Consider the following 8,215-nt stretch of genomic DNA (forward strand, 5'->3'; position numbering starts at 1 on the left):
GTCTTTTCGGAATATCGCGGATACGTTCGCTACGTGTTTCCAATAGCCATAAAAAGATTGGCAGTAAAATTGAAGTTTCAGGTAAATTTTTACCCGGGCGTTACTGTCGTTTTATTTCGGGCCCGTTCGAGCAACGTCGAAAAGCCTGACGCAGGCAGCCCGATCGACTCATAAACTCCCTCCCGCCCTTAGCAAGTAAATAAAATTTTACAGCCCTTTGCCTCACCACTTACCCTTCCCTGGTAAACACGGTATGTCTTGCAATAAGTCGTGCAGGCCTGGTCCTTTTCAGAAATCCGTAATCCCTTTAAAACGAAACCGATTCGTCAAATCAAATTGAAGAATAATTTTTCGGTAGAATACAAAAGCGAAAAAAAAATTATGACCCTATACAAAATTATATTTATTATAAATTATTTTATTTATTTTATCGTATCCAATAATAATTATTTGAACGAGTGTAGCAAATGTTTTTTTTTTTTGAGGGGCCAGTCTCTTATGGGTTCACACGTTAGAGAGTCCCCTGACTAATTTTAATATCTATGCTCGCCATATTTTTTTTACACTCACCAGTTGTATCGTTATCGTTTACAGTAGTTTGTATTATTTAAATTTTTGAAAAAAAAATTTCCAATTCACATCTCCATAACGATGCTCGAGTAAGCTGACGCTTACTGTATAATATCTCGAAAGTAATATCACTGTTTTGGTTTACACGGATCACGACTGGTGGCTCGAATTCACTGGGGAACAATTGTAGGGCTATAAATAACGGCAATAGTATTACTGTTTACTACACAAGAACCGTAGGGGGTTGCCTTTATTACTGTATAATTACTATTGTCGTTAATATTCTTTAGCCATTATTGATTTCTTACTTAAGCCTCGCACATTTTTCACGATGAAAATAGTACGGTCGATAAGAAATAAAAATAAAATTGAGCAAAGATCGAAAAGCCAAAGAAAACGTCATCCAACGTAGATACACCAAAGACAAAGCATGAAAGAAAATGGTGTATATTAAAAAATTTTGACACTTCGGGTAAACAGGTAAACGAAATAAAAAAAGAATCCCTAATCAAAGACACGCTAAAGCCGCACCGTGAAAATGGAAGGATTTTTTTTTGGCAGAGAAAACAACTTTTTTACCCAAAAAAATTTTATTCGTAAAAACAAATACTAGGTAATCTTTATGTAAGCTTCGCGTACGTTTATGAGACTCATTTCCCGATCCAACAATAGTCGCTTTTAATTACGTAAATGGCACGTAGCACTTGCGTGAAACTTACGTGAGTGTCTGCGAAGTCAAATGAAATCGGCCATTTTGGTGTGCAATTGGTATCGCATAATAATTGCACAGCGATTATAACGTCACTTTTAAAATAATGTCAGAGGTCAAAAGTAATCGGCTATTTTGGTGTGCAATTGATATCGCATAATAATTCGACAGCGACTATAATGTCACTTTCACAATAATAACAAGTCTTATTATTTCCTATTATTTTCCCCCTAAAACTCAATGCTCGGCTTGGGCCCAAATTAACAATTGACAGCCATACGTTCAGTCATTCAGTCTACGTTCAGCGGCAGTAAATAACAATTATTAATTGCAAGGATGAATCCGAGATTTTTGGCTTTATATCAACGTTGATTTACAATACGCGAATATAGTATCGCCGTGGTACCATGCGGGTATCGTTATTTGCTGCCTCAGCTGCGAATTCTCTTTTTTCCACGAGCCCCATTAAGTCGTAAATTAAACGCGATACTTTTCCCACGTTTCCACCACCCATCGAAACGCTTAATGAAAAGCTCCGAAACTTTCGCAGTAGATCAAACATACACTCGATCCATAAATTAGAACTTTTTAATAACTTTTTTTAAAATTGTCATTCCAAAAACCTTCAATTTGTCCGGATCGATCGACCAATTTACGAACATTACGTGAAACATAATTTATAAAAAAAGCGTCAATAGATTAAATAAATACATACCAGATACATAATACCCAGGTTATACAGGGTAACGAAGGTATTAATAGAGCCCGAAAAAAAAAACGTGCAGCCCTCCTTCGAATAGATAAAAAATAATAATAGGTTAAGAAATCAGCACAATGTACACCGTCGCAATTATATTACATTGTACGTAAGTCCGTTACGTGGCAATGTAGAACTTTGAATTTTCGCGGTATCAGCCAAAGAAACGGCGGTGGGAGATTTAAAAGAGAACCTAACAAGATATGGTTAATCTTCCCACCCATAGGCGGAGCATAGGTAGCTGGGTAACGTTAAGAGGGGATAAAACGGACAAGTCAGATAGGTCGTTCGCTACTGAGATTACGTGGGTAGGGATATGGCGTTGATAGTAGTGTGGGGGGGTGGTATTTCGGGGTGGGATAGGGGCTGAGGGGGTAACATGGGTTTTATATGTTTTCAAGTCAATATTGTGACACACGTCGTGGCAGCGTCGACGCTGTTGGCGTTCACACCCAGCGCGGCCATTATACGTGAATTATCATTGTCAGACTATACGTTGGAGACGGCTGTCTATAGTCTCGTAGTCTATGGTCTAAGGGATGGCCGTATCTCAGACTATATGGATTTCGCTCGACACTGTTTCGATTCGGCGACTAAACGTCTGTGGGCCTTCAACACTTGGCTCTGTAGGATCTGTTTTCAATGATATCGTTGACTTGCGTGGACTTTTAATTCTGATTCGATTGGACCGGCTACCGGCGTATACAGTATAAAGCCATAAGAAGGTAGGACTATGTAGACACTACGTATTGAATTATCGACATTATGCAGATCCCTACGGTCGGTATCGATGAATATTTAAAAAATATATATCCAAAATATAAAAATGGTATCATTATTCTTTTTTTAATATAAAAATAATAAAATTTCAAATTACTCTTTATTCAAGTATCATGGCCGCCATAGACGAGCCTATATATACTCAGTATACTTATTCACTGTATTGTCTGGTTATTACTGCAATTTACGTAACCAAGAGGATCGTTCGAGTGAATCGATCGGTAAGGTGGGGGGGGAGGGGGGCACCCTCTTAAGTCAGTCATAACTAACCATAGCTATAGAGGCTACACTAATTTTTGGATTTTCATGTAAAGCTAGTAGCTCTTTCTCATCTGGTATATTTTTAGGGTTGGGAGCGGGGTGTTTCGTAAGGGATGCGGAAAATTTTGGTTTTTCTCAAACGCTCAACCAGGGGTTCTTTCGACACCCCCCTGAAATGGGAAAGTTCGGGCAATAAGGAGACTGACAATGGAGGCGGCGAAGCCGGAGGCGGATAAGGGTGCAGGAGCGGGAGACCGGGGGGAGGCGGCTATTCAAGTCCCAAAATTGTAACCGTTTCAATTTATAAAAATGGCTCGGAATCCATTGTTCTCTTTACCTCTTATTGTGCTCCGTTTTCGCTTCTTGTATTTTCTTATTGCCTTTCTCGTCGACCCGGTTCAAATAGGTTATGTCTGACTGAACCATCGGGGGCCCCCGGGACCACGACACCTTTCTCAATTGTCTACTCTACCTTAAGTCCCTCGATGATTGCTCGATATTGTCGCGCCTTGGGCCCACTTAGGCAAACGTCACAACTGACCTAACTGTAATCGACCGGTTCAACTACTAACTTGTTACACTTCGTTCCTCTGGAGTTTGGGCCAGATGCTGCCAATTGGGACTTACGGCCGTACACGCAAAGGGACCTACCCGCGGTGTCTGTTGGGCCCTTTTTCTACTTTATGTATACAAGGCTAAAGACCAAGTTCCTCCAGAACCCTAATTACACGCTCGTTTTAAATTTGAGGGTTTAATGACTTTTTGAACACGCGGTAGATTTTTCCCTTGGATCCTGCTTAGAAATTACTTTTTCACTTATTTTTCGAATCCTTTGTTTTATTTCGAAGTCATATAATTAACGCGTCTTACACGTTTTATTGGGAATAATTTGAGGGTGGGTTGGGCCCTACGAGTGATTAAATTTTTTTTGTACGATAAAAATTTTTTTTTCATTTTATTTTGGCATCAAGACCCCATTCCTTGGGCATTGTACAAATCGCGAATGGTACTGCGAGTCTTTTTCGTTTTTATTCGATTCTTATTTTTGGTCGTTTTATTTGAAAATTTTATTTTCCTCGAAACTTGCAAAGAAAGATATGATCTCCGAGGACGATCGTTTCTTTTTATTATTTTCTTCTCTCTCTTTCCTCTCACCACTTTTTCCCTTCGTTCCTACATTACTCTGTCTTTGTCTCTCTTGAATTCTATCTTTATTTCTCTTGGACCAGTGACCAACACACACACCCATATACATATATACGTCACTGTATTTTCTCCTAACGTTATTTTTCTTGCGGCTCTCAAAGCCCCAGGATGGCCGATTAAGGAACTGGAATTGTTGCGGCTCACCCCTGTGACAAGCCAAAGGGGTTGGAAAGTATAAATAAAGGCGGAAATTTATTGACGATCATAAAAACAAACATCGCTCGAGCCGCACGACAATAAACCTCGGAATTATCATTCACTCGTTATCTCCAACGCGACTTTATAGACCTTCGTAATTGGGATTCCTCTTGCAACGATGACGGCGACCTCGACATTTCGATTCCGGCTCTTCCTTTCACGCGACCGATTCCGCCATTGTTTTTTTTTTTTTTTTTTTTACGAATTATTTATACCCCACCCGTTATCTTTGCCAAAATTATCATCTTCGTGGATCATTGATCGATACGCAACATATGTATGCATCTATCGGTGTCTATGTATACATGTGAATATTCTTTTTTTTCTTTCAAATTCTCACAGAAAATAATTCTTACGTCGGACTGTACTCTGATCCAGAATTGACGATGATTCTTGAAAGGAACGAAAGGCCGAGGTTAGCAGGGATCTTGGCGCGGAAGACGTGAAATAAGAAGAAGGAAGAAAAACTTGGACGCGGCCATTAATTGGCGGATATCTTCCTCCTCAGGTTGCTCGGCTTGCTTTAATGATCGTCCTGTAAAAATGTTTTCTATTTTTATTTTTTTACTGCCCCATAAACACTTCTCGGCCCGCGCCTGTGTTAGCACGATTCTTGAGGCCGTGGGGGCTGGGGGGGGGCTGTGGACGTACAGTGGTCGGTGGGAGGTGGAAGTCCGGGTAGGGGTGGGGGAAGTAAGAGAAGGTTGAACGGGGAATGAAAAATGGCGGATGGGAAAAGACAAAAAATTACCAGGATATAATATATTTTGGAAAAACGTTTTTTCAAAATTTTATTGAAGACAAATATTTTAGGACACATTTTCATTTATTTTTCACATATGACTTTATTGGTATGTGCAAAGGGTTTTTAGATTGAGATTCTATTTTTTTTTTGATTTCATATATTTTGTGGACCAACGGGATGCTGCGAGATGGTTTTCATTGAATTACGTGTATGACGGATGACGGATGAATTTTTGTTTTTTCAGTATTCTCTAACAGTCCCGGAAGCAGCATCCCTCTTCGACGTTAACGCGAGATGTATACGGCAGCGTCGGGACGCTCTGCTCCGTCTATTATGGCACCGTCGGGAAAGCGGCAATGGTACTTGGGGGGCTAGAAGAGACTCTCATAACTTTACATAAAATTAGTACCTAAAAGCCCTTCCACTTCATGGTACCCCATGAAGATCCAAGCACTATAGGAATACCTAGCCAATTGTAGTTATCGTCTTTTGGATTAATATTACCGTCGTGACTAAATGTAATTAAACGTACCACTAAGGTTACTACGAATTATCATGATAACTCTACGTCTCTTCCGAGCGATAGATAAATCCCCGTAATACGGGTTAGGAGGAATGATGTTTTTCATTTTCAAAATCAGTCACGTGACTTTTCAAATGATTTTCGAGACAAAGTTTTTTTTTAATTTCCTAAAAATTGTGACTTTCAATTGACTCGTGTAGAATTGTTTTTTTCCTGGTTTGTGACTCTTTTTTTTTCTTGCACTCGTAAGCCGCGGGTATAAAAAGCGTGAGAAGAGAGGAAGAAGATGCCAGCAGGAAAGAGGAGAGAGCTCTTGGGCGTCTTTACAATGTGAACCATATTTATAGGCAAGCATAAACCACGACGGCATACTCCAGCGGCGTAAACAAACCGTAAATATCCTGTCAAAGTGCTTGCCTCGCGACTGACACGCGACACCGTTCAATCTCGCATGGATTTTATCAGAATCTTTTTTTGTAAACTTTATAAGCGGTCATAATTTTCTTTTCTTCTTCAAGAAATATTCGATCTCGATCTTCGGCGTCTGACAGTTACTAATTTCAAGTGACAGAAGGTAGAGAAGCGATAAAATCTGTAGACACCATGAAGATAAGACCGGTGTACAAATTGCGAACGATAATTTTATCATATAGAAAATCGCTTCACCTCGCGATTTCGGAAGGACGCTATTTAAAAACTGTTTTGATTTTCGAGGTTTTTCAAAAACGACTAGACGCGCAAAAATTGAGAGTTTTCGATACGCATTATACATTTTCTTCAAAGACTACGTGAGTCGAAGCTCTTTCAATTTCATTTGTTGAGTATACAATGACGAATAGCGTTATATTAAATAGGAATGAAGTACGGGTAGGCATTAATGACACCACGTTTTTCGCACTTTTACAACTCTCGCTCCGTAGTACTTGTACCTAGAGCACTGGTACGAAAAGTACCTTTTAAATCGGTACCATGGACAATATTTTTGTTTTACTACATGGTAATCTACGAGGCGGCAGGACCTGCGAATATGTCGTACCTTTTTTCAGGTACTTAAGTGACTATACCTATACTTATTTTCTTTCTCTTATTTTACCATTTCCACCATGTCCCATCTTTGTCACAATCTTTATAACCAATTTACCTAAACTTCCACCAAAACCCACTGACACTACCAACTAAAAAATAATGCACAGTCTCGTCTTCACTGCCTGTACTACTTAGTTTCTTTCTCTTTCTCTCTACATCAGGTTAAACTACACCAGGACTCGGCAAGGACCTTTACTACTTTACAGCGCACTTAGCCGCATTAGAGTTTAAACCCACGTTGTGTTATATACTCTGTTCTTCCTAACAATAACATCGAAGACGCCTCGATAATCCCTCGCGCATTCAGTACGTATTCGCGCACTAACATTGGTACCGTCAAGCTAACTTCCGTTAGGAAAATCCATATCGTAAACAAGACCCACGTTCGTACTTCGGTACTAGAAAATTCGAAAACTGTACAGTCCCTACTAGTTTTTTCCCCCCATACCATCGTAGTACAGAGGATGTTAGGCCATCCTGACTACGTTGATGGACTTTAGGTTAGTTTAGGCACAGGTTCCAGACTTCAGGTCTGGATGCTGCTTATACGACAATATAGCCGGTTTTATTGCGATTTAAGGATTAGGTTCTTAGGCTTTTCTTTGTTTTCCTTTTCTTTCGTTATTTTTTTATTTTTTTACTGCCGCCACGCAGATATCTTAAGTTAGTCCTTTCGCGGTCCCGGAAGTCGGGACTTTGCTTACTTTTCCTTTGATTCTTTTATCTGGTCTTGGAATATTACTGTAATGCTCACCGGTAAGTGGGTATGGTCCAGGATATCGGTATGAAAGATCTGTTAACGATAGTGCTTTTTTTTTCTTTTGGTATTTTCTTGAATCGATGTTAATGGATGCTGCAGGGTTTTGTCCATATCCGTGAGATACTTTGAAGAATCTTATGGTGGATTTATTCCAATGGGAATCGGCGGATTTCTGAAGCTCCGCCTATAAAACGCGCAGCTGTCCCGGCATTTTTCCTCAGGGCTTTTGTTCGACCTCTGAAACCGCCGCGAGATTCCTCGCTTAACGATTGGCCAGGACGACCGGTCAAACCGGTTCTGGCTTCGTTGCCAGTATCCACGGCAAGGGTTGTGAACTCTTCTTTCTCGCTTTTAGGGGTTCAATCGGATAAAGGGCGTCATTTTGTGAGACCAGGTGCTTTTACAGAAACTGCACATGATCCTGAAGAACTAATAGAATATAACTTTGGCTTATATACATATATATATATATATATATATATATGTATATGACTTGCAGTGCTATTTGCAGAAATGTAAGCTTGATATTGTGTTTCATTAGATTTCGCATTTTCATTGAATAATATTGCGGGATTCTCACAGCATAATGACGGTATCGTATATGACTTGCAGTGCTATTT

The sequence above is a fragment of the Cephus cinctus genome, unplaced genomic scaffold (assembly GCF_000341935.2).
Source record: "Cephus cinctus unplaced genomic scaffold, Ccin1 Ccin1_scaffold0564, whole genome shotgun sequence".
NCBI classification, from domain to species: Eukaryota; Metazoa; Arthropoda; class Insecta; order Hymenoptera; family Cephidae; genus Cephus; species Cephus cinctus.